Source organism: Perognathus longimembris, chromosome 20, assembly GCF_023159225.1.
Source record: "Perognathus longimembris pacificus isolate PPM17 chromosome 20, ASM2315922v1, whole genome shotgun sequence".
Lineage (NCBI taxonomy): Eukaryota > Metazoa > Chordata > Mammalia > Rodentia > Heteromyidae > Perognathus > Perognathus longimembris.
The window spans coordinates 6,579,383-6,605,098 of record NC_063180.1 but is presented as its reverse complement, the minus strand read 5'-3'; positions in this window follow the sequence as shown (position 1 = coordinate 6,605,098).

The window sequence follows — 25,716 nt, the reverse complement described above, 5'->3', positions numbered from 1 at the left end:
CAGCCAGGTACCCTTGGAAAGCCTTTCCATTCTCTGCCATCAATTCTCTGTCCCTAATAAGTGACTGGCACAGTGTGGAAGCTCCTCCTCAGCACAGACCAGCGTCCATCTGCTTCCATCAGAAGGAGGGAGTTGGCTGCACTTGCTTGTCAAGAGACCCCAGGGCACCTTAGGCCCACACAGAGTTCATAATAAATCTCCAGCCAATGTCTATGCCCTGCTCACAGTAAGTGGAGTAATGGGTACTTTCTCCCCCAGCAGAGGCTGAGCAGAAAACAAGCCTCAGGCCAGAGACACATTGGAGGATTAAAGCCTTTCCCTTCTCAGCTAGTAGATCCCATCTAAGACGAAAAAAAAAAAAAGAAATTCCTTCACTTACTTCCCCCCCACCCCCTGCACATAAAAACACAAATATGACTTTCGGTGGCTGAGGTTCTCCTGAGCTCCCCTGATTTGCCCTGGGAGGTTTTTGGATAAGGGCTGTTCAAGAAATGAATTCCTATTATGACTCTCCCAGGAGACTGGCAATTTCTCCAATTCCAAGTGTGTTTGCAGAGCAGCAGGGAGGAGGCTGAAAAAAATAGACTGCTTTCCAGTTTCTAAGCCTGTGACTGACAAACTCACTATAAATAAGTGGTTCATGATCATTAGTGTCATAGAGATCCGTGAAAGAGAACCTCACAAACCACGTGGACAGGATGAATGTCATGCCAGTCCAACCTATATAGTGTTCCAGGAGAAACACCGGGAAGGTTGTCAAACAGCTGATCAGAACTATGATAAACTGAGAGAAAAGCTATGTTTTCTATCAGAGTGGGTTGCTTAAAACTTCCTGAAGTGGCCTGGTGGCTTGGGTCTATTAAGGAAAAGAGGAACAGCTTTGGGGAAGGAAGGATTCCAAGGAAGGGTTTTTTTTCATTCTTTTTTTTTTCCACTTAGGGCTTGAACTTGGAACCTGGGAACTGTCCATAAATTCTTTTGCTCAAGGCTAGCATTCTACCACTTTGAGCCACAGTGCCATTTCTGGTTTTCTGGTGGTTAATTGGAGATATGAGTCTCACAGACTTTCCTTCCCCGGCTGGCTTCCTACTGGGATCCTCAGATCTCAGCCTCCTGAGTAGCTAGGATTACAGGCATGAGCCACCGGCCTTTGGCAAAGAAGGGTTTTTCAAATAGGTTTCATCTGTTTTTTTTTTCTGAGATGGAATTAAGACACATCTCAAACACATGCCTCTGATTGTTCAAGACATAGAAGAGGGTGTGGGTATGTTTTGAGATTGCTATGTACTGTTCATTGTATTTCTAAGTTTTTTAATGGTCACCTTATAGAAATACATCTTACCCCATTCAAAGTAAGTAATTGTCAACATATTGTGAACCTGAAATCAACCAATTTGAGCAGAGTGGCGTGGCCTGCTGCATTAGGAATAAATAGGAAGCAGCCAGTGTGTGCGCTCTGTGTCTTGCTTGCCAGATTTTTGGCTGGTGGTGCACCTTTCTGCACAAGAAAATTTTGCCTTGCTAAGACAACTTTTTGTATTTGTCATTGTGACTCTGATAGTTCTTGGAGGGTGTATTTATAACAATGGGGTGACGACCCAGTTTTAGAGGCTTGAAGTTCAAATTTAAGGCACCAGCAGATTCAGTGTGTGGCAAAACTTGCTGGTTGATGGATGGTGCCCTCTTGGTGTCCTCACTTGGGGAAAGGGGGAGGGAGCTACCTGGAGCTTTGCTCAGGAAAGCACTAATTCCTCTGGTGAAGGTGGAGCCTCATGACCTATTCAAGACCTAGTCCACCAGACACCAGTGGCTCACACCTGTAATCCTGGCTCCTCAGGAGGCTGAGAGCAGAGGACCACGATTCAAAGCCATCCCAGGTAGGAAAGTTCACAAGACTCTTACCTCCAATAAACTATTCAGAAAAGGCTGGAAATGGCACTGTGGCTCAAGTGGTAGAACACTAGCCTTGAGCCAAAGAAGTTCAAGGACAGTGCCCAGGCCCTGTGAGTTCAAGCCTTAGGACTGTCTCACACACACACACACACACACACACACACACACACATACATACACACACACACATATTGACCTTATGTGACTACCAAGCATAAGGATGTAGTGTTTAGGTACTTGCCATAGCAGGAGTTTGAAAAGATACCCCATGCCCAGATGATGTAGCTGTGCCCCATAGCTCACTGATCATAGCCACCAGGAGTAGGAGGCTGTGTGAGGTGAGAGGCCTGAGTAGCAACAAAGTGATGTGCTGGATTTTTACCTGAATGCTTGGGGAGCGCTGGTTTTCCTCTTTTTTGGTGGCCTGGAGCAACAACATTGAAATTTCTCACTACTGTGCACTGTGCCAGGTGACCGCCATTACACTGTCCCCATTTCTAGCAGCCTAGATGGGTTCACAGGTCTTTTTTTGTTGTTGGTGGTGATGGTGGTAGAGCAAGTACTGGGGCTTGAACTCAGGGCCTGGACACTATCTCTGAGCTTCTTTGCTCGAGCCTAGTGCTCTGCCCCTTGAGCCACAGTTCTACTTCTGGCTTTTTGCTGGTTAATTTGAGAATCTTATGGACTTCTCTCCTCCAGCTAGCTCAAACTTCAGTCCTCAGATCTCAGCCACCTGAGTAGCCAAGATTACAGACATGAACCTCCAGCCTCTTCTTTTCCTTTGAAGAGAACAAGAGTGTGAGATGAGCCAGACTTCTTTTTTGTACTCTCAAGTGTTCTGAATGACTATGGCAGGTGTCAGCCTCATCAAGTGTCAGGCTAAATTTCCACGTCTCCTTTGGGGAGATGCCAAGCCTTTAATTGCGGGGGACACTCGGCTCTGTGCGCTACTCCTGCCCACGGGAGGGCAGAGCGTGTCCCGGTTGGGGCTAAGCTGAGATGGGATAGGGCTGCCGAAACCCCCTGTGTCCCCAGCCCCCCTTACGTTTAAGAGCAGACACTGGACACAGAGATTTTGGGGGAGCCGTCCGATGGACTACCGGCTTCCAAAAGTTTTATTCAGGGGAGGGGTTTATATAACGGTAATGACGAGGGAGGAAGAGGAGGGACTAACTGGGTATTAACGATTGGCTAATGAACTGTCCATCACGGTGATGTCATGGAACTTCCCGCAGACGTGGAGCCCACAGTCCCCCAAGGCCTGGCCTCTTGGCTCAGCCGGTGGCACCATGGTGCCACACGTGCTCACAGACGAGAGGCGGGGATGGTTTGGCTGCCTCTTCTGGTTTCGGACCTGGAAGGAGGTGGGAGTGGATAGCAGCCAAGCAACCCCAGGTCTTAAAGGTATAGCCATCCCTTACAATCAAGGAAGCCACCTGAGCAAGGCCAGCCAACTGGACACTCCTAGTACTTTCTAGCTCCTAGCACATTGTTGGGGGTTGAAGGGTTCATTTCCTTGTCCTTTTCTCAGACCCCTATATTTTGCTTTTTGCCTTTGGGGGCTGATTCTTATCTAAAGCATGGACTATGCAGGGAGCCCTGGCCTTGGTGTTGGCTAATACGAGCTATGGCTTGGCTAATACAATTGTTGACTGGCTGCACGATCTTAGGCAAACACATTGGTCACTGGGCCTGTCTGGATCTGTGCCCCAAACCCACCCCCACTGTGCCACGAGGATGCCATGAGGATTCCTGTGGAGGACCTAGGTTCTGGGTTCCACCTCCCATTCTGGTTTACACTTTTTATCTTGTCCCAACCCTTATTCAATCATATATATGTGTGACCAGCATTGCAGAAGCTGTTCCCGCCATTGCTGATGGCTGTGAAGAGGGTTCTGCCCCTGTCTGCAGGTTTGCATATGGGCTCCAAGCCTCAGACAGCAAAGCTTGAGGTCTCAGGCAATCTAGTACTAAACTATCTGCTTGAGGACTCTCCCTACTCACTGAGGACAAGTAGCATTGCTTGAGCACCTACCATATTCCCAGCATGATGTAGGAACACAATACTAAAGCCCCTACTAATCTTCCTCAAGGTAGACCACAGGAGTAAGAAGATGGGGAAGGAGACGTGATATCAGCTCTTACCCCTCAGAGGACAGGCCAGGTAGGATAGAGGCATCAGGGACCTTGGCAGCTGGTTTTTCCTGCTCAGGTGTGGAGGCCACATGACCCAAAACACATCTTTTTCTTTTTCTTTTTTTGTCAGTCCTGGGTCTTGAACTCGGGGCCTGGGCACTATCTCTCAGCTTCTTTTTGCTCAAGGCTAGTGCTCTACCACTTGAGCCACAGTACTACTTCCAGCTTTTTCTGTGTATGTGGTACTGAGGAATCAAACCCAAAGCTTCATACATGCTAGGCAAGCACTCTACCACTAAGCCATATTCACATCTGTACCAGGCACTAGTGGCTCAAGCCTATAATCATAACTATTCAGAAGGCTGACATCTGAAGATTTCAGTTCAAAGCCAGCCTGGGCAAGTAAGTCCATGATACTTTCATTTTTCTTTTTTTCTCTTTTTGGCCAGTCCTGGGCCTTGGAGTCAGGGCCTGAGCACTGTCCCTGGCTTCTTTTTGTTCAAGGCTAGCACTCTGCCACTTGAGCCACAGCACCACTTCTGATCATTTTCTGTATATGTGGTGCTGGGGAACTGAACCCAGGGCTTCATGTATATGAGGCAACCACTCTTGTCACTAGGCTATATCCCCAGCCCCTTATCTCCACTTGCAAAAGGCTGGAAGTGGAGCTGTAGAGCAACAGCCTTGACTGGAATAAGGGAGATTGCCCTAGCCCTGAAATCAAGCCCCAGTAAAACAAAACAAGCTGGGTGCTAGTGGCTCACACCTGTAAACCTAGATACTCAGGAAGCTAAGATCTTAGGATTGAGGTTCAAAACCAGCCTGGGCAGGAAAGTCCATGAGACTTATCTCCAGTGAACCACCAGAAAACCAGAAGTGGGTCTGTGGCTCAAAGTAGTGGAGTGCCAGTCCAGAGTTCAAGCCCCACAACTGACCCCCCCCCAAAAAAAAAACAAAGCCACATTTTCATTAGCCTGGCCAGGTGACTGGCCAAGTGCCAGCTCCCAGGCCTCCCTAAGAGCAGATACTCACCGGCATTGCTCCGGGGCACAGTCCTCCAAGCTACTTTCCCAGGCCGGATGTGCAGGCAGGTGTGGACCAAGTGTCTGCCAGCTAAGCCCTTCTGGAACCACCCTTGAGCTTGGGCTTGGCAATTTGGCTCATGGAATCAAGAAACCAATTAATGTGGGGCTTCAAGGGGAATGTGTCTGAGCCAAGTTTGGCCAGATCTTCAATCATTTGTGCTATAGGAGAGCCAGGCTGTATGTGGGTATTAGGCTCATGGCTGGCTGTGGACAAGTCGGGAGGGCCCCTTCAGCACCTCCCAGAGCTGCGGCTTCCCTCCCAAGTGCAGTGGGGGTGGATCTTGTGTCAAGGGGCTCCCTTGGCAGCTCTACCTCCTCCATGGGTCTCCAGAATCCTTTTCATTGAACATCAAAGACGCATGTAGTCAACCACAAGTGTGGAGAGCTTAGATGTCATTGAAGAGCTGAGCCTTGGGTGAAGGGGGCCGAGCGAAGGTGAATTTTCTTTTTTTCTTTTGTGGCAGCATAGGTCTTGAACTCCGGGCCAGGGTGCTCTCCTTTAGCTTTTTCACTCAGGCTGATACTCTTCTATGTTAGGCACAGCTCCACTATTGGCTTTTTGGTAGTTAATTGGAGACAAGAGTCTCAAGGACTTTTCTGCCCCATCTGGCTTTAAAACACAATCCTTAGATCTCAGCCTCCTGAGTAGGATTATAGGCATGAGCCACAGGCGCCTGGCAAATCTTTCCTTCCTTAAGTTATTCTCAACGGTGTCTGCCATAATGAGGAAGAATCTAGCACAGGGACACCAGAGGGCCATGAGGCTGCTCTGGTAGCTAGGGAGGCAGTGAACCAGATCTCCCCTCTCCCGGCTGTATAAAAATTACAGTGAGCATTAGCTAATGGGGCCGGCCTCTGCCTAACCTTTCATTTTGGTTTGATGGACTGCTGGTGTGGGTCCTCACCTTTGGTTTGTTCTGGCACATGTGTGTGAGCACATGGGTATATTGACTTATTGTCCTTGGCCTACAGCCAGGCCTGGGGGATGCTGAGCTTAGGAGCACTCAGTCCCTGAGCCTTCTGGAAGAAGTAAGTCACTTATCAGTGGTGCAGAGCCCCAGGTCTCTGAACCCTGAGGTTGTAGGGTTCTGATTGGCCCATCAGCCTCCTGGAAGGATTTGCTCCATGGGTGATGTCCATGGCGTTTTCCTCCCGCACTGCTGCCCACCTTGCTCAGAAGCTTCCTGTCTCCAAGACAGGCTGGGACTCTTCCTGTCATTCCAGACTTTCTGCTCCTTGTGGGGTTTTGAAATGCACCCCTGACTCTGCTCAACCATCCTGTTTAGCCCAACTTTGTGGGTATCGTGCCGTGGAGCCTTTGGTTCTTCAGTGGCCCCAGCCATGGATTCTCTCCAGCTCTCTCACCTTCTGTGCCCTTCTTCTCCCTCATCGTCTGTGTGTCTGCCTCTTCATTTTCCAAGCCCAGTAAAACTCTCCTTCTTTGAAATTGGAGATTTAAGCCCCAGGTCCAAACTCAGGGGTTCCACATGTCGGGCCCACCCACCCACTCACCCTTATGCACCAAATAGATGAGAGTTAAGAGTAGAGAAAGTGTTATTTCGTGGTTTAGGCAGGCCATGGGGAGAAAGCATTTCAGCCCATCTTCAGGGCATGAGCTTTAAATTTAAATAAACAAGGAGGGTGAAGATGGGAGGGAAAAACTGGGAGAGAGGGAAGGGGTGACATTATCCAAAAATAAATGAACTCTTTACCTGACTTGTGGAACTGTAACCTCTCTACATTACCTTTATAATAAAAAAAAACTTTTTAATTTAAAAATAAAAAATAGGGCTGGGAATGTGGCTTAGTGGTAGAGTGCTTGCCTCATATACATGAAGCCCTGGGGTTGATTCCTCAGTACCACATAAACATAAAAAGCCAGAAGTGGTGCTGTGGCTCAAGTGGTAGAGTGCTAGCCTGGGACAGTGCTTAGACCCTGAGTCCAAGTCCCAGGACTAGCCAAAAAAAAAAAGTAAAAGAATGAAAGAATTTCAAAAATTTATATTGAAAATAAATATATTAAAAAAACTAAAAATAAAAAATAGAGAAAGAATTTGGGCAGGGATGGGCTAGGGATATGGCCTAGTGGCAAGAGAGCTTGCCTCGTATACATGAGGCCCTGGGTTCGATTCCCCAGTACCACATATACAGAAAACGGCCAGAGGTGGCGCTGTGGCTCAAGTGGCAGAGTGCTAGCCTTGAGCAAAAAGGAAGCCAGGGACAGTGCTCAGGCCCTGAGTCCAAGGCCCAGGACTGGCCAAAAAAAAAAAAAAGAATTTGGGCAGGGAGTGAAAGTATATATCCTGGTTGATCATTATGGAGGTTCTAGAGAAGTTGTCACCATGTGAGGAGTGGTCAGGACTATTGTTGCCTGGTGGACGGTCTGTCTTGAGGAGGGTATGTTGTGTCTTTTGGGGAGCAGTTTTCTCTATTCCTCCTTGTATAGATGTTATCTTGGATTTCAAGGCCATTAAAAAATGAATAATACAAAACCTACCTATAAAAAAGTGGAGGTAAGGATGCCAAGTTTTTTCTCCTGCCTCTGATTTGTCTGACCAAGTAAGGAACCAGTATTTTTCAGCAAAAATAGGTTTTGCTCTACAGAACTGCTGTGAAGTCTTCTGAGAACTCAGCTTCCTCACCTGCACAACGGGACACCACCACGTCAGGACTGGACTGTGGACATCGGCAGAGATGACCCCCAGAAAAGTCGCTAGCATACAACAGATGAATGAGCCATTTTTCTCCTGTGCTAGCTAGGCGCAGGAATACACATATAGGAGACCTCTTAGAAGCAAAAGGCTGGATATTAAGAGGCTGGAGTGAGCTACCCTGCCTCCCAGAGAGGAACTATCAGAACGAGGAGTCCCATTTTGAGGAACTAGTACTTGGTATATTGGAAGGCCAGACAGAGTTCATCAAGAACACTGGAGGAGGAGGAGGAGGAGGGGGAGGGGGAGGAGGAGGGGGAGGGGGAGGAGGAAGAGGAAGAGGAGGAGGGGGAGGAGGAAAAGGATGAGGAGGAAGGAGGAAGAGGAGGAGGAGGAAGGAGGAAGAGGAGGAGGAGGAAGGAGAAGGAAAGGGCAGAGGTGCAGGTGCATCTGAACATGAAATAGAGAAGGGCATTGGTGTGGGATGAGGCTGAGGAGGGCCTAGGCATTGCTAGGCATTACCAGGAGACTGGGGATGTCCTGAGGAGTTAGCTATTGACTCTCGTTTTTGGTCAGTTGTGGGGCTTGAACTCAGGGCCTGGACATGGTCCTTGAGCTATTTTACTCAAGACTAGCACTCTACCGCTTTGGGCCACAGCATCACTTCCGTTTATCTGGTGCTTACTTTGGAGATAAGAGTCTCATAGAGTTTCCTGTCCAGGCTGGCTTTGAACTTAATTCTCAGATCTCAGCCTCCTAAGTCGCTAGGATTACAGGTATGAGCCACCAGCACACGGCTTCCTTCTTTGAGATATTAAGTGAGTTATAATCTCCTTGAATAAGTAGGGAGGTCCAGGTATAATTGGATGAATTCTTTGAGCCAAAAGAGATGACCAAAATGTTACAGGCATTATCTCCATGTTTTAACAAATAACAAGCCCGCCCCAGACACCTTGTTATCCATATTTTGAATACTAAGACCCATTTTAGGCCCTACATTTTAAAACTGGATCCACCCTAAATTCTTTGTCTCTATGCTTAGAAACTCAGAACATGATTAGGTATTGCTAGGTGATTGTACGTCCAGGTGGAAGTTAAAGCTGGAATTCCCAGTTGGAAAAGCATAAATACACCTGGACAAAGACCGACATTTTGAGTTCTCTGCTCTCACGTTGCAGGGGGTTAGCTGTAGAGGGGAGAAAGTGGGGTCTTTTCTTCCTTTATTTTTCTCCCAGCTTTGGCCTTGTTCTAATAAATAAACATTTGCTAAGCTTATACTTTGTGCATTTCCCTTCTTTGTGAAAAACCATCAAGACACTTTTCATCAAGATCCTGTGATTAGTATGGAAATTGGGAAGCTAAGTGGAAAATGTCTCCCTAGTTCTCTTTTATCAGGAAACTGTCCTGGTCACTTTTCTTTTTCCAGTAACAGACCAAGGGGAGGCTCAGAGGTCAGGAAGGGTGGGCATCAAGGGTGAACTGTGAGCCAGTGGCCCTTACTCAGATTCAGTTGCAGTCCTGGGGTCTCTGCCCTTTCTGGAATAAAAGTGGGAAGTATTTGTTTACTCTTCAGGATGTCATTGAATTTGGCCTGTGTAAGGAGGCTGGTGGGCTCTTCTAGGACTACCTGCTTTCATTTTCCAATCCCATCTCTGTTTTGTGTACCCATACTTAGAATCTGATTCTCTGCAGAACACTTTGTTTGCCGTTTTACTCTTACTGGATTTTGTTATTTTGTTGTTCTGTTCAGTTTCTGACTGGACTGTACTGAGAACAGAACCTAGACCCAGGAGCAGGCTAGGTAGCACTTTCCCACTGAGTGACACCTCAGATCCATTTCTGGCTTTTTGGGGGGGAGGGGGGGATGGGGGTGTGTAGGAGGTTGGTTTCTTGATAAGAATCTTATAGATTTTCCTGCCTGGGCTGGTTTTGACTCGCCATCCTCAAATCTTGGCCTTCTGAGTAGGATTATAAATGTGAGTCACGGGTACCTGGATTGGAATAGAATCTTAATGCCAGGAGCCACAGCAGCTAGGGAGATCATCACCTGAACCCTCTTTAGAGCCCAGCTGCCTCATGCCTGCAGGAGTCACATGTGGAAGGCAGTGTGGCCCATATGATCTGCGACTGTGGGCAAAGCCTCCATTCATGCCTCTGAAATGTGCTGGCCTCTTTTTGGAAACCACTCTTTTCTTAGGAAGTTTGGCAGCCACACAGGGAATTTCTGAAGGGAGGGTGGGGGAGCCTGGGAGGAAACTACAGTGGGGGCTCCTTGTTTCCCCAGAAGCTCAAACACAAAGAAAGGAAGGAGCAGGGGTGGTGTGGCTGAAGGGTTTGTTTTCTCCCTTTAGAACAAGAAAAGAGAAAGCTGGTATCTTTCAATCTCATGGCTTTTTCTCTTTTTTAAATGTGTGGAAATTCCAGAGTGGGGGTTGGGGTAGAAAGACCAAGGTCTTGCACTAAATAATGGAAGTTGAGTAGGTAGGATTCCCTGGTGATATTGGACTCAGATTGCCCTGAAAAATGACCTGTACCCCTATGACTCAGTGATATTATCGTGTATGTGTGTGTGCGCTGGTGCTGAGGCTTCAACTCAGGGCCTGGGTGCTGTCCCTGAGCTTTTTTGCCCAATGCTAGTGCTACAGCTCCACTTCTACCTTTTTTTGGTGGTTAATTGGCAATTTAAGAGTCTCAGGATTTTCTTACCCTTTCTGGTCCCTGTGGCACCAACATCATGTGAAAGCATCCCCTTTGAGGGGAGAAACAGGAAGCTCACTCAGCCTTGCCGTCCTGAGTCTTGTTCTAGATCCTCCCACCATCAGAAAGAACTTACTCTTCCCGCGACCTCTCTGGGGCCTCTTCCAGTTGTGCCTCCCTTATATGTGCAACACAGAAGCTGGCCACCAGGCACCATGTGAGTGGGCTGGGATTTGGGGAGATGTGTTCTGAGGTGGAGTGGAATCGCAGACAGCAGTTTGCTTTGCCTTTGGGTGGAGCAGACAGCTGTGCTCTGAGGGAAGGCCTCACTGTAAGACTTGGGAGTGTTATCACCAAACAACTGTGATGCGTCAGGGAGGCCTCCTGAAGGGAGGAGGCCTCTGCCAGGCACTTGGGTACTGAGTTCTTTTAAAACAATTTTTTAAAAAAATATTTATTTATTTATTTATTTTTTATTAATTGGACATAAATTTTTTTACAAGGTGTTGTGCAAAGAGGGTGCAGTTACATAGTAGGGCAGTGTGTACATTTCTTATGATATCTTACGACCTGTTTTTCTATCCCTTGTCTAGGTCAGGTTGACATATATGCAATATACAATGTATCAAGAATATATACAGTATTCACAGACTTGGTCTCTACTGTCTCTCCGTCTCCCTTTCTTAACAGTCATATATCAGGGAGATCATGCCCCTTTGTTTTCTGTGTTCTAGGCTTGTCTCACTCAACATTATTTGTTCGAGTTCTGTCCATTTTCCTGCGAATAACAGTATTTCACCATTCCTAATCGCTATGTAGTATTCCATTGTGTATAAGTACCATATTTTTTGGATCCATTCGTCTGTGGAGGGGCATCTGGGTTGTTTCCATATTTTAGCTATTGTGAATTGTGCCGCGATAAACATGGAAGTACAAATGCCTTTTTGATATCTTGGATTTTGCTGTAAAACAATTTTTTATTATTAAGTAGTTGTACAAAGAGGTTATAATTCCGTAAGTCAGGTGGTTATGAGTACAAGGTGGGTACTGAGTTCTTGATATTGTTGCAGAAAATAATTTGATGCTACTTTGAGGTAGAGACCAAGAAAGTTTATTAGTAAAGTGAAGGAAAGATAGAGAGGACACAGCCCAGACACAGGTGCACACACATCTGATAACAGGTGCAATAAATGCCTTAACATCATGGGTATTTATGGGTCAAAATGCACATTGGGGTTTGGCTCAAATTTATCTTGGGAAAAGTGGTCGTGTGTGTGTGTGTGTGTGTGTGTTTACCAGTCCTGGGGCTTGAACTCATGGCTTGGGAACAGTCCCTGAGCTTCTTTTGTTCAAGGCTAGCACTCTACCACTTGAGCCACAGTGCCACTTCCAGCTTTTTTTGTGTATGTGGTATTGAGGAATGGAACCCAGGGCTTCATGCATGCTAGGCAAGCAATCTACCACTGAGCCACATTCCCAATCCTGGAAGCTATTTCTTGAGCTCACCATTTGGGGCCTTTCTTCCTGGCCTGTGCAACTAGGAGATTTCACAATGTTAGTGGTGTGGCCTACTGAAATTTTCCCATTCAAAGTGCTTGGGTAGGGTTCTTAATTTTGCAAATAAAAGTATAAGATGCCAAGTTAAATTTGCTGTCAAGTGAACATAAAAATTAATCATTTTTTCTGTGTGCAGGTCCTAATCTTGCATCTGTATTATTATTATTTTATTTATTTATTGCCAGTCCTGGGGCTTGAACTCAGGTCCTGGGCACTATCCCTGAGCTTCTTTTGCTCAAGACCATCACTCTACCACTTGAGCCACACCACCGCTTTCGACCTTTTCTGTTTATGTGGTACTAAGGAATTGGACCCAGGGCTTCATGCATGCTAGGCAAGTACTCTTCCACTAAGCCACATTCCCAGCCTTTATGGTTGTTGTTGTTATTTGTTTTTGTGCTGGTCCTGGGGCTTGAAATGTTGTCCTTAATTAAGCATTTTACTCAAGGCTAGTGCCTCACCACTTGAGCCACAGCTCCACTTCCAGCTTTTTTTGTTAGTTAAATAGAAACAAGAGTTTCACAGACTTCTTCCTGGGCTGGCTTCAATCTGAGATCCGAGGATCTCAGCATCCTGAGTAGTTAGGATTCTGGGTGTAAACCATCAGTGCCCAACTGCTTTAATTAATTAATATTGTGTGTGTGTGTGTGTTAAACTCTACTTAGTGCTCTTGGTTGGCTTCTTTGCTACTGGCTGACACTCTTCCACTTGATCCATGCCATTGCTTCTGCACTGGAAATTTATGTGGTGACCCTAGTCTTGGAGCTGTATACACTGAGAGAAAGCCCATACAGCTGGATGCTCTGAAAGTTCCAGACCTCTGAATGCTGGCCTGAGACTGGACCAGGATTTTCCACAGACAGTGGTCACCCAGATCTGGGCCCAGCCTGACAGAGTTCTGCTGAGCTACTCAGAATGAAGTCGCTACTCCCTGTGAACTGACCAGGCAGAGAGCAGGGGTGGGTAATTACCCACTGGGGATCAGGTAGAGCTTTGCTTTGTCTTGCTGGACCTGCATTGAGAGATCAGCACTAGTCACAGACTGTGCTTGTTTCAGTTTCAGCCTGCTGTTCCCTGCATATGTCTCTACCAGTATCCCCAGAGCCCCACACCCCTCTGCTGCCAAGAACCCTCTAATATGTCCATCACTGCAGACAAGCTTTGTCAGCTCTTCCTCACTTCATGGAGAGCGTCTCCTCATCCTTAACCCTCCTAACCACCCCACTGTAGTTTGGAATTGGACTGTCCCCCAAAGGCATCTATGTTGAATGCTTGGCCACTAGCCTGTAGAACTACTAGTGGTGAGGCTTTAGGAGGTCGAGTCTAGTGAAAGAAAGTTTGGTCACTGGGGGCTTGCCCTTGAAGGGGATTTGGTGAACCTGGCCCTCTCTTGTCTCTCTGTCTCCTATCTATTTTGAGGTGAACAAACCTCCTCAACCATGGAATCCCACCATGATATACTGTGCTGCCACAGGCTAAAAAGCAACAGGGCCAAGTAACCATGCACTGAAACCTCTGAAACCATCAGTCAAAATAAACCTTTCATCTTTTTGTTGTTGTTGTTGTTGCTCTTTAAAAAATTTTTTTATTGTAAGGGTGATGTGCAAAGGGGGTTACAGTTACAGTAATCAGTACTTCCCTTTTTGTTTTGTTTTATTTTTTGCCAGTCCTGGGGCTTGAACTCAGGGCCTGAGCACTGTCTCTGGCTTCTTTTTGCTCAAGGCTAGTTCTCTACCACTTGAGCCACAGCGCCACTTCCGGCTTTTTCTATATATGTGGGGCTTCATGTATATGAGGCGAGTGCTTTACCACTAGGCTACGTTCCCAGCCCCAGTAATCAGTACTTTTCTTGATGAACATTGTTACACGCTCCCTCATTTTCTCCACTTTCCCTTCCTTCAATTTTCCTCCCCCTCCTTTCACCCTTTTAAGTTATCTCAGGTATTTGTCACATTGATGTAGAACTAGACATATCCTTCTTCTACTCATCCATCCATCCATTCATCCACCCATCCATCCACCCACCCATCCATCCACCCATCTGTTCATCTACCTTTTTATTTACAAGTTTATTAAGGCTTCCTTTAGGCCAGACACTGTAGCAGGCCTTTTGCTGGGTAATATCTCAGATTCTCAGAGGGATTCAAGGAATTTATACTCAGTTGTGCACGGTCATATCAGCTATGAACTACAACTTTGCTTAACTGAAGGACTGGGTCTCCTCCATTTGAGTGTCAGGTGATCTTGAGAGATTCTCCAGTCACAGCATTTGTGGTCTCCATATCCTTGGGCATTTGGTGTGATGTGTTCATTCCAGAGGGGTGAGATCTATAGGACTTTGGCAATTTTCTCTGGCAGCTGAGAGCAGGGGCTCTCTCCTGACCTGACAATTTACAAATGAAAAAACAAAGGTCCAGAGAGATTTGGCTTTTCCAAGGTTGCACAGCCTTTGCTATTACTATGAATGGGGAGAGAAGAGGGGAAGGAGGGAAGGTGGTAGAAACTGGGAGAAGAGCTTGGATGTTTTTGGGCACATCTGGTTGAAGACTTGGTTTGCCTCTTGCTTGACCTGCCTGGCCTCAGCTCAGTGGAGGAAATCAGGCCAGCCTCTGAGGCTGGAGATGGTGCTATGGAGTGCCAGGGGCAGGACCTGGCACTGTGGGGCCTCAACTGATGGGAAGAGCAGACCTGGTGTTACATGAAGGGGTCCCCACAGCCTTACCTGTTCCACATGCCCCTTGAGGTCTTCTATAATTTGGGCTTCTCTTCCTACCTGTCCAGGTTGAGGTGGGAGGAGCCACCAGAGGCAGGAAGGACTCTGACTTCTTACCAAGTGGTCCTACCCAGCATTTTGCAGTTATAAGTAGGCCCCTCTGTCCTGGGGGCATATTCTGTGATTTACAACTTCAAGTTCAAGGCTGGATCTACCACCTCTAGGTTGTCCATGCCTTTCCCAGGTCCAGAGCCCAAGTATACATTCATGAAAGAGCCTGAGCCCTTCCCCTGCTGCTCCCTAGTGGAGTGCTGGGGGAGCTGCTGCGACAGTGGGCTCTTCTCCCTACCCCACACACCTCCAGTCTGCTATATTTGTGATCCTGTCTGTTGACTTTCCTCTTGACCATTATAAAGAATTAGTTACTTAGGAGCCTGAGATCTGAGAATCCAAGTTTGAGGGTAGCTTGAGTAGGTGAGTCGGTTAGACACATATCTTCAGTTAATCACCAAAAGCCAGAAGTGGAGCTGTGGCTCAAGGGTTGGAACACTAGTCTTGAGCACAAAAAGCTCAGGGATAGTGCCCAATCCCTCAGTTCAGGGCCTCAGTACATGAGGCCCTGGGTTCGATTCCTCAGCACCACATATACAGAGTGCTGGCACATAGCACACACACACACACACGCACACACACACATGCACACACACGTATTCCAGAAAGAAAAAATCATTCCCTCAACTCGTGTGTGTGTGTGTTGTGTGTGTGTGTGTGTGTGTGTGTGTTGTTAGGAATGGTACCCCAGGCATAACTGCCCTTATAAGAAAATAATTTTAGGCCAGGAATGTGGCTTAGTGGTAGAGTGCTTGCCTAGCATACATGAAGCCCTGGGTTCCATTCCTCAGTACCACACACAGAGAAAAAGCTGGAAGTAGCACTGTGGCTCAAGTGGTAGGGTGCTACCCTTGAGCAAAAGAAGCTCAGGGACAGTGACCAATCCAGAGTTCAAGCCCTAGGACTGGCAAATAAATTAATAATTTTGGCTGGGTGCTAGTGGCTCACCCGTCTACTTCAGAGGCTGAGATCTGAGGATAAGGGTTCAAAGCCAGCCCAGGCAGGGAAAGTCCATGAGACTCTTATCTCCAATTAATCACCAAAAAAGCCAGAAGTGGAGCTGTGTCTCAAGTAGTAGAGTGCTAGCTTTGAGCACAAAAAACTCAGGGACAGTGTCCAGGCCCAGAGTTCAAGCCTGAGGATCAGAAAAATAAAAACAGAAAGAAAGAGAGAAAGGGAGGGAGGGAGGAAGGAATGAATTTTGTTTTCTTACCAAGGAAGGCTTCTCTGGGTTTAGGATTTCCCCTTTCCTCAAGTGCTGCCCTGCATACCTCCTGCTCTTTGGCCTTGCCTGGCCCTCCCAAGCACAGGTAGGGAAACGGGACTGTCCAGTTAAGCAGACCTATTTTAAATCATGTCACCATTCAGCAAGGTTGGCTGAGAAGCCAGTGACAGGTAGTACAGCCCTTTCCTACTCTGGAGTAGGGGCAAGCTCTGGTGGGAGAGAGGTGGCCTCTGGAAATAAAGCATCCATAGCCCAGTAGAGCACTTTCCCTCTGAATTCAGTTCTGGTCCTCTACCCCAGGGATCTAGCGTCAGCCTCAGGCAGAGGCAGCAAATAAAGGGGAGGGGGAGTTGAGAACTACCATGGGAGGCCTTTTTAAAAACTCTTTTTCTTTTTTTTTTGTGGTGCCAATACTAGGGCTTGAACTCCGGGCTTGGGCACTGTCCCTAAAATTTTTGCTTAAGGCTGGTGCTCTACCACTTGAGCCATGGGTCTCTGTCAAGTTTTTGTAGTGGTTAATTGTAGATAAAAGTTTCACAGACTTTCCAACCCAAGCTGACCTTGAGCTCTGGTTCCTCAGGTCTCAGCCTCCTGAGTAGCTAGGATTACAGGTGTAAGCTGCTGGTGCCTGGTTCATGGGAAGCTCTTACTTCTGGAACAAGAACAGGAGCAAGTTAAAGCAGGCTAATCTTCAGATGAGGGAGTCCTCTTTGACTTCTTGACCATTGGAGTCCTCAACTATAAGGGACAGCTGCTGGGGTGGGGCAAGAAAAAGAGAGAGAGAAATACTGCAGGGCAAGAGAGAGCTCGTCAGGCTGTGACAGTGCCTGCACATGACAGGCCTTTAACCAACACAGTTCCTTTCCTCATCCTTCTTCCTGACATGGGCTGGGTTCTCTTTTTGCCTTGTGTGTCTGGCTAGCCACCCAGAGATGGCTGGCTACTAGGGGTCATGTGCCCCTGTGAATCAGGAGACTTCTGGGCAGATGACCCAGGACTGCTGGCGGGTGGTCAGCACAGGCCACAGGTGTGTGTGAGAGAAAGACTAGCCCTTTGGGAGCAACAGATGTCACCAGGAAGCCTGAGGAGGAATGTGGCCAAGTCTAATCCCAGGTGCATCTGCACTCCAGCCATCATGGTGGTGGGGCAGGAAATCTTGTGGTCCAGAATACCACATCACTGGAAGGGAAGAGGGGGTCCCTCAAGGTCTGTTCATGTTCTCCTAGTGGTTAGCTTCTTGAGAGATGTTGGAAAATCACACTGGAGACAGCTCAACACAGTCTAGACTCCTCAATGTACTGTAGCTCACAGTTCTGCCATTGGCACTTTGCAGTGGCTCTCACATGGGTACCTGGAGGTCAGAAGAAGGTGTGTGGCAGCAGAGGGCCTGGAGTGCCAGGACACAGGAAGGGAGGGCAGGGCAGGACAGACAGGCCTGTGGGCAGATCTATAGTAATGAAGAGTACTCACTCAATTCTAGACAGCCTGGACTCTTCTGGGAGATGATACTGTGTACGTTTGGATAGCAGAAAGGTAAGTCTAGCTAGTGCGATCATTTAAAATAGAACTGGAGCTGGGAATATGGCCTAGTGGCAAGAGTGCTTGCCTCGTATACATGAGGCCCTGGGTTTGATTCCTCAGCATCACATATACAGAAAACAGCCAGAAGTGGCGCTGTGGCTCAAGTGGCAGAGTGCTAGCCTTGAGCAAAAAAGAAGCCAGGGACCGTGCTCAGGCCCTGAGTTCACAGCCCAGGACTGGCCAAAAAAAAAAAAAAAGAAGACTAAAATAGAACTGGACTGTTTTTGTTCTCATGTGTTTCCCAAGTTGGTTTGTTTCTGTTGGAAGATGAAAGCCTGCCCTCTGGCTAGGTACTTGGGCCACTGGCTTTCTGGCAGCCATTTCCAGGAACATCTGGTTAGTTCCTGCTGGCTGGCTGGGGCCACAGAGATGATAGTAAGAGAGGAAGAGCAAGCTCTCAATAAAACACTTAACAAAAAGCTATTTTTAAAAAGCCTAAGCTGGATATTGACTCATGTTTATAATCCTAGCTACTCAGGAGGGTGAGGTCTGAGGGTTGCTATTCAATGCCAGCCCAGGCAGAAAAGTCTGTGAGACTCTCATCTCCAATTAACCACGAGAAAAGCCAGAAGAAGTAGCTCTGTAGCTTAGGTTGGTAGAGTGTTAGCCTTGAGCAAAAAGCTTAGGGACTGAGCCCAGGCCCAAAGTTCAAGGCCCAGGGCAGGCAAAAAAAAAAAAAAAAAAAAAAAAAAAGGAAAAAAAGCCCAGTCACACACACCTATAATACTAGCTACTCAGGAGGCTGAGATCTGAGGATTGAGGTTCCAAGCCAGTCGTCTAAGCAGGAAAGTCCATGAGACTCCTATCTCCAATAAACCACCAGAAAACCGGGAGTGGCTCAAGTGGTAGAGCCGTAGAGCTGAAGAGCTCAGGGACAGCACCCAGGCCCAGAGTTCAAGCTCCATGACTGACAAGAAGGAAGAAGGAGGAAGCAGGGAGGAGGAGGAGGAGAAAGAAGAAGAGGAGAAGTAGAAAGTAGAAGAAAAGAAGAAGCAGAAGCAGCAGCTCAGGGACAGCACCTAGGCCCTGAGTTCAAGCCCCAGACCGCACTAGTCACTCTGTTACAGTGGCAACTATGGTCAGTGACAAAGTCAAGACTTGAGTATGTTTGGAAGCTGAGTGCTAGTGACTCACACTTATCATGCTAGCCACTCAGGAGGCTGAGATCCGTAGCATTGCAGTTTGAAACAACTAGCAAAAGCTGAGTTGGAGGTGTGGCTCAAATGGTAGAGCACCAGCAAAGCAAGCATGCTCAATGGGTGAGAGGCTCTGAGTTCAAAATCCCAATAGTGGCAAACAAAAAGCAATACAAAAAACACTCCATAATAGTGCAAGGCCCTGAGTTCAAGGCCCAATATTGGCACACACAAAAAATGCAAATGCTAACTGCTTGCCAAGAGTTGCTGCCCCAAAATGGCCTGGAGGAAGTTTGGGCTTGGTGATCTTGCCCAGGCTGAGATAATGCTTATGTAGCCAGGGCTCAGACAAGAGCTCAGGAGCTGAAAGCATAGGTATAGGCCATCCCAGAGGACCATGCGGAGATAATCACAGGCAGGAGAAGAAGGTTCATAAGGAGGTTTATTAGTGGGGCCATGGTTCCCACGGGAGAGGGAGCTACATGGCGTCTGCACCTTATGCAGGTGGCAGCTTCTCTCTCTGGGGGTCTTTATACCTTCAGGCAACTAAGGTGGGAGGTGCTCTGCCTGCCCCTCAGGTATCATCAGCCGAGGGCGGAGTTATATTGCCAAAGGGCAGAGCTTATGGGGGGGGCATCTATAAGTTTACAGTGAGTAGGAGTGGCTCATTAGTGGATCATGGGTGGATCTGGGGGCTAGTGGGAGAAGCTGAGGACCTGAGGCTAGGGAAATGCTAACAGGAGCTAAGCCTTTGCTGGGAGAAGGATGAATTCTTCCACTCTGGGAGTGGAGAGAAAGCTCTTGGGTCCTCCCCTGAATACATCTTCCCTGGGCCTTCAGATTATGATGGCTAGATGATACTACCCAGAGAGGAGAGGGTACATTTGAGTTGTCATTTCTAGGGGTGAGCATGTGGAACCTGCTCCTGAGATCAGGAGCAGACAACAGGAAGAGGAAAGGGGTGGAGAAACAGAATAACAATAACAACAAAAGACCTAGGTGCTGAAGCCGAAGTTTGTCTACTTTTTTCAGTTCTGCTGCTTGGAATGTTCCATCACTTTCAGTAGGTAATAGTGGCTTGACCCCACCCCTAAGCTCATTTCCAGAGTGGCAACCACCTTTCTTTTTTAATTGAGGCTTCAACAAGTCTCAAATGCCCCAGGGAAGCTTAGCACTTGTCTGGGCTCTTTCTAATAATACCATCTATTTATATAACCTTACCAGCTCCTGGAAACCAGTCTTTAATGCTGTCTGATGTTCTAGGAAAACAGCAGTCCCTCTCCACTTCCTGCTTGGCTGATGGGCATCTGTCTCCAGGCCCTAGATCTCTGGGGATCTTGACTGCAGATCTTGCCTGTGGTTCCTCTTCCCATGTGGGGCAGTTTTCAGTGCCTTTTTTTCCCCCTGCCTCTGGACTTTGCACAGGCAGCTTAATTTGTCTGAAATAACTCCTGTCCTCTCCCTTATGCCTAGCTTTGGTCAAGGTTCATTTCCCCTCATTCTTCAGGTCTTAGATTAAATGCTACCTCTTAGGAGTTTTTTGATTACTCAGTCTAAAATAATTTGTGATGTCACAGCTTGAATTGTTGAGTTGTCCATTTGTTGGTTGGTGCAGTTTTCTTATCTGAGTTGTTCACCCCCATTCCCGGAATCATACTTTGCACACTGTGAGGGTCCTGTATCAGTCAGAATAGGCTAAGCTACACTGCAATAACCAACTACTTTCAAATCTTAGTGCTGTCACTTGGGTGTGGTGATTTGAGTGTCCTCAAAAGTCCACTGTGATTAAAGGCCTGGTCTTTAAGGTGGAGCTGATGGGAAGCGGTGGGACTTTCAAAAGGTAGAGCCCAGTGCCGGGAGATCTGAGGGTCATGGGGGAGGGGGGCATGTCCTTAGAGTGAAAGTTTGACCTCAGACTTTTCTGCTTTCCTTCCTTCCTTCCTTCCTTCCTTCCTTCCTTCTGAGGTGCCAGACTTTGAAGTCAGGCCCCACCACGTGAACCCCATTTTAGAATCGAACCCTGAGCCAATCAGATTTGTACCTGTGTTCTAATCTTGCTTGCACAGCTGATTGTTGTAACCTTGTTCTTTGCCTTTATAAGCCCTGTGTAATCACAGCTCGAGGCTTCCTCCTAACCTCCGCTGTGTCGGTGGGTAGGACGAGGCCCGAGTTGGCAGCTCGTTAAGTAAAGCCTTGCCTTGCTTTTGCATTTCGGAGTGTCTGAATCTCGGTGGTCTTCTTGGGGGTGGTCTTGCAACTTGGCACAACATTTGGGGGCTCGTCCGGGATAGCCCCAGAGACCCCGAGATCCCAGACTCCGAAGGTAAGAAAACAGCACTGTTCATTTGTCTTGTCCTGTAATTTGTCTGTTTTGCTTTTGCTTGTAGGGCGGGAGTCAGTTTGGTTTTTGGCCGGAACTGACCAGGAGGGCCTCCTAAACGAGACTCAACCCGCCCACCTTGTACTTGGGTCTGCTCCTTCTGCTTATCTGGCAGGAGGTTGTGGGCCAACTTGGGTCCACTCCTCCCGTACCCTGGCAGGAGGTTGTGGGCCAACTTGGGAGATCTCCAACTCGTAACTCGGGTCCACTCCTTCTGCACCCTTGCAGGAGGTTGTGGGCCAACTCGGGTCCACTCCTTCTTACAGGAGGTTGTGGGCCAACTCGGGTCCATTCCTTCTGCACCCTTGTAGGAGGTTGTGGGCCAGCTTGGGAGATCTCCAACTCGTAACTTTTCTTAGGCCTGTGTGTTTTCCTCCTTTTGTATTAATTGTTTTGTTTTTGTAGCCTTTTGGAAGAAATTTGGAAGTAAAATTTTTCTAAATAATTATTGCAAAGTGAGAAAAGGAGAATTATGGCTACCAAAATGTTTAATTGCCATTCCAGCTTCTTTGTAGGTTTTTTTGTAACAGTTTCCAGCAGGCCCACAGAGAAGCACAGGTGATTCCTACAAGTTTGTCAAGATCTAATACTGACCCTTAATAAGTTCCAGGTAAGAGAGCATGCTTAAAAACTACTTCTGTGTGGACCACCTTGTTGCTTATAATTGGAGTAAAGTGGCCCCTTATAAGACTCATTGATCTGAATCTGCGGTTCGAAGCCAGCCCGGGCAAAGAAAGGTCCCTGTGAGAGACTTGTCTCTAATCAGCCAGCAGAGTGCTGGGAACGGAGTGGTGTGGAGCTCAAAAGTGGTACGGTGCTAGTCTTGAGCTGGAGAGCTGAGGGACAGCACTCAGGCCCTGAGTCCAAGTCGAAAGTCACTCCTCCTGGGACAAAAGTGATGGAGCATCCAGAGGCAGTAAGCCACTGCTTGGATGGCAGAGATGGTGTCAGATCCTAGAGTCACTACTGTTGGCCTTTCAAAAGTTAAAGCCGGGAAGTCCTAGAAGAATAGTTCATAAGCATGCCTTTCCAATGCCCATGTCTGTCTACTGGGCAGGAATTTGCCAGTCATCTGTGATAGTGGTTAGTAAGGGTAAGTTTGTCAAATGAGAGGATAGATTAAAATCTCACCCCCCGCATTTACTCAAAGCCCTGACTGGCAGTGAGAATTTTAAGCTCATACATCTGTTTAGTAAAGAAAGCTTGTAGACCTGAGATTGTGTCCTTATTGAGATCTGTTAAAGGCCTGCAAAGGTATATTGTTAAAAATTGCAAGATCTGTCAGCTTACCAATGCCCCCAATCAACAGATTACTAAAGGAGCTCGCCTCTGTGGGAATAGGCCAGGCGTGTATTGGGAAGTAGATTTCACAGAAATTACAAATATTTGCTAGTTTTTGTAGACACCTTTTCAGGATGGGTTGAAGTCTATCCAACAAAGCATGAGACTGCGAATGTAGTGGCTAAGAAGATCCTGAAAGAAATCCTACCCAGGAGACTAAACTCCTTAGAACCACGGTGGAAGGGACCCTAGACGGCATCGCCACTTGGGTTCTTTGCTTCTACGCCAGGCCAGCTGACCACTTTGCCCTGGATGACAACTACCGTGATGGAACATGGGAGGTCTCCAAGCACCCAACTCAGCCGCTTTGCCTTCGCCTCAAGACTGAGACTAAGGTTATAGGTTCCTGGCTAGGTAAGGTCTACGCCCCTGAGTCAGCCTGAAGAAGTTACAGAAGATGGATGATCTTCACCCATCAGCCCCCCTTTAAAACCGAGGGACCAGAGTTATTTTCGGATACTACTTTTGGCCCTACTGGCCCATGCCTTACCTCTATATCATCCCCTAGACATGCAAGCCATTGAAATGGACAGAATGGAGCCATGATTGGCTCCCAAGGTACCAAAAAGAAAAAGGGGGAAATGAGGTGCCAGACTTTGAAGTCAGGCCCCACCACATGAACCCCATTTTAGAATCGAACCCTGAGCCAATCAGATTTGTACCTGTGTTCTAATCTTGCTTGCACAGCTGATTGTTGTAACCTTGTTCTTTGCCTTTATAAGCCCTGTGTAATCACAGCTCGAGGCTTCCTCCTAACCTCCGCTGTGTCGGTGGGTAGGACGAGGCCCGAGTTGGCAGCTCGTTAAGTAAAGCCTTGCCTTGCTTTTGCATTTCGGAGTGTCTGAATCTCGGTGGTCTTCTTGGGGGTGGTCTTGCAACTTGGCACAACACTTCCTTCCTTCCTTCCTTCCTTCCTTCCTTCCTCCCTCCCTCCCTTTCTCCTTCCCCACTTTTTTCTTCTGCTTTCTGTTCTTGGTATCATTCTGTTTGGTTGTTTCTTTGTTGCCAGTCCTGGAGCTTGTACTCAGGGCCTGGGCACTGTCCCTAAGCTTCTTTCTGCTCAAGGCTACCACTTGAGCCACAGCGCCAGTTCCTGCCAGTTTCTGTATATGGGGTGCTGAGGAATCAAACCCAGGGCTTCCTGCATTCCAGGCAAGCACTCTACCCTACTAAGACACGTTCCCAGCCCTGGTATAATCATTCTGATATGTGCTTCCACCTTGATGTGCCATTGTCTGCTGCCCTCACCAGAGGGAAAACCAGTGTCCCTCAACCCATTCTTGGACTTCGAACTTCCAAAACTGTTAGATGACTCTTTTATCTCCACAAGTTAACTGGTTTAGGTAGTAACATGTTTCATAGTACTAATGAAAAGCTGACAAATATACTTTGTCTTTTTTTTTTTGCCAGTCTTGGGGCTTCAACTCTGGGCCTGAGCACTGTCCCTGGCTCCTATTTTGCTCAAGGCTGGCACTCTACCTCTTGTGCCACAGCACCACTTCTGGCTTTTTCTGTGTATGTGGTGCTGAGGAATTGAACCCAGGGTTTCATGTATGAGAGGCAAGCACTCTACCCACTAGGCCACATTCCCAGCCCCTATACTTAGTCTTTAAACAACAAAATTTCAATTCTTTTTTTTTTTTTGGCCAGTCCTGGGCCTTGGACTCAGGGCCTGAGCATTGTTCCTGGCTTCTTCCCACTCAAGGCTAGCACTCTGCCACCTGAGCCACAGCGCCCCTTCTGGCCGTTTTCCATATATGTGGTGCTGGGGATTCGAACCGAGAGCTTCATGTGTTGGAGGCAAGCACTCTTGCCACTAGGCCATATTCCCAGTCCCAAAATTTCAATTCTTAATCAGGCTGCAAGTCTATCCTTTTTTCTTTTTCTTTTCTTTTTTTTTGGCCAGTCCTGGGCCTTAAACTCAGGGCCTGAGCACTGTCCCTGGCTTCTTTTTGCTCAAGGCTAGCACTCTGCCACTTGAGCCACAGCGCCACTTCTGGCCATTTTTTGTATATGTGGTGCTGGGGAATTGAACCCAGGGCCTCATGTATACGAGGCAAGCTCTCTTGCCACTAGGCCATATCCCCAACCCCTATCCTTTTTTCTTTTTTTGATGGAACTGAAGTTTGAACTCGGAGGTTAGTGCTTGTTAGGCTGGTGTTCTTCCATTTGCATCACACTTCCAGCCTTGAATTTTTTGGCTAATGTGGAGATGTAGTCTAGTAAACTGTTTTTTGCTTCTGCTGGCCTTTATCTCTTACCTCCCAGGTGTCAGTCTCTTGAGTAGCTAGGATTACAAGAAAGGGCCACCAGTGCCCCACATAGTTAATATTTTTTGCTATGCGTTCTCACTTAAAATTGAGGTAAGGCCTCTGTGCCATCAGGGTTGGGAAACACCCTTTCCCCTTTTTAAAAAAAAATAAGGGCCATTTGTATATTTATAATATTATTGATGTTATATCTGAAGGACCCAAAAAACTCAGTACCCAAACTCCTACACCTAATAAACCAATTTGGCAAAGTAGCAGGATACAAAATCAATCCACAAAAGTCAGCAGCTTTTCTGTACACCAGCAATAGACAAACAGAAAAGGAAATTATGGAAACAATTCCATTTACAGTAGCCAAAAAAAGAATAAAGTACCTAGGGATCAACTTAACCAAGGACGTGACGGACCTATTCAATGAAAACTACAAAAATCTAATAAGGGAAATCAAAGAAGACACAAGGAGATGGAAAGACCTCCCATGCTCATGGGTAGGCAGAATCAATATAGTGAAAATGGCCATATTGCCCAAAATGTTATACAAATTCAATGCACTACCTATCAAAATCCCAGCCACATTCTTCACTGAAATAGAGAAACCAATCCATAAATTCATATGGAACAGCAAAAAACCTAGAATAGCCAAAGCAATTCTAGGCAAAAAAAATAGTGCAGGAGGTATCACAATACCAGACTTCAAGCTCTACTACAAGGCCATCATAACAAAAACAGCATGGTATTGGTATAAAAACAGATCGGAAGACCAATGGATTAGAATTGAAGACCCAGAAATAAAACCGCACTCTTACAGCCAACTGATATTCGACAAAGGAGCTAAAGACATAAAATGGAATAAACATAGCCTCTTCAACTACTGGTGCTGGGAGAACTGGGCAGCCATATGCAGAAAACTCAAAGTAGACCCAAGCCTATCACCATGCAC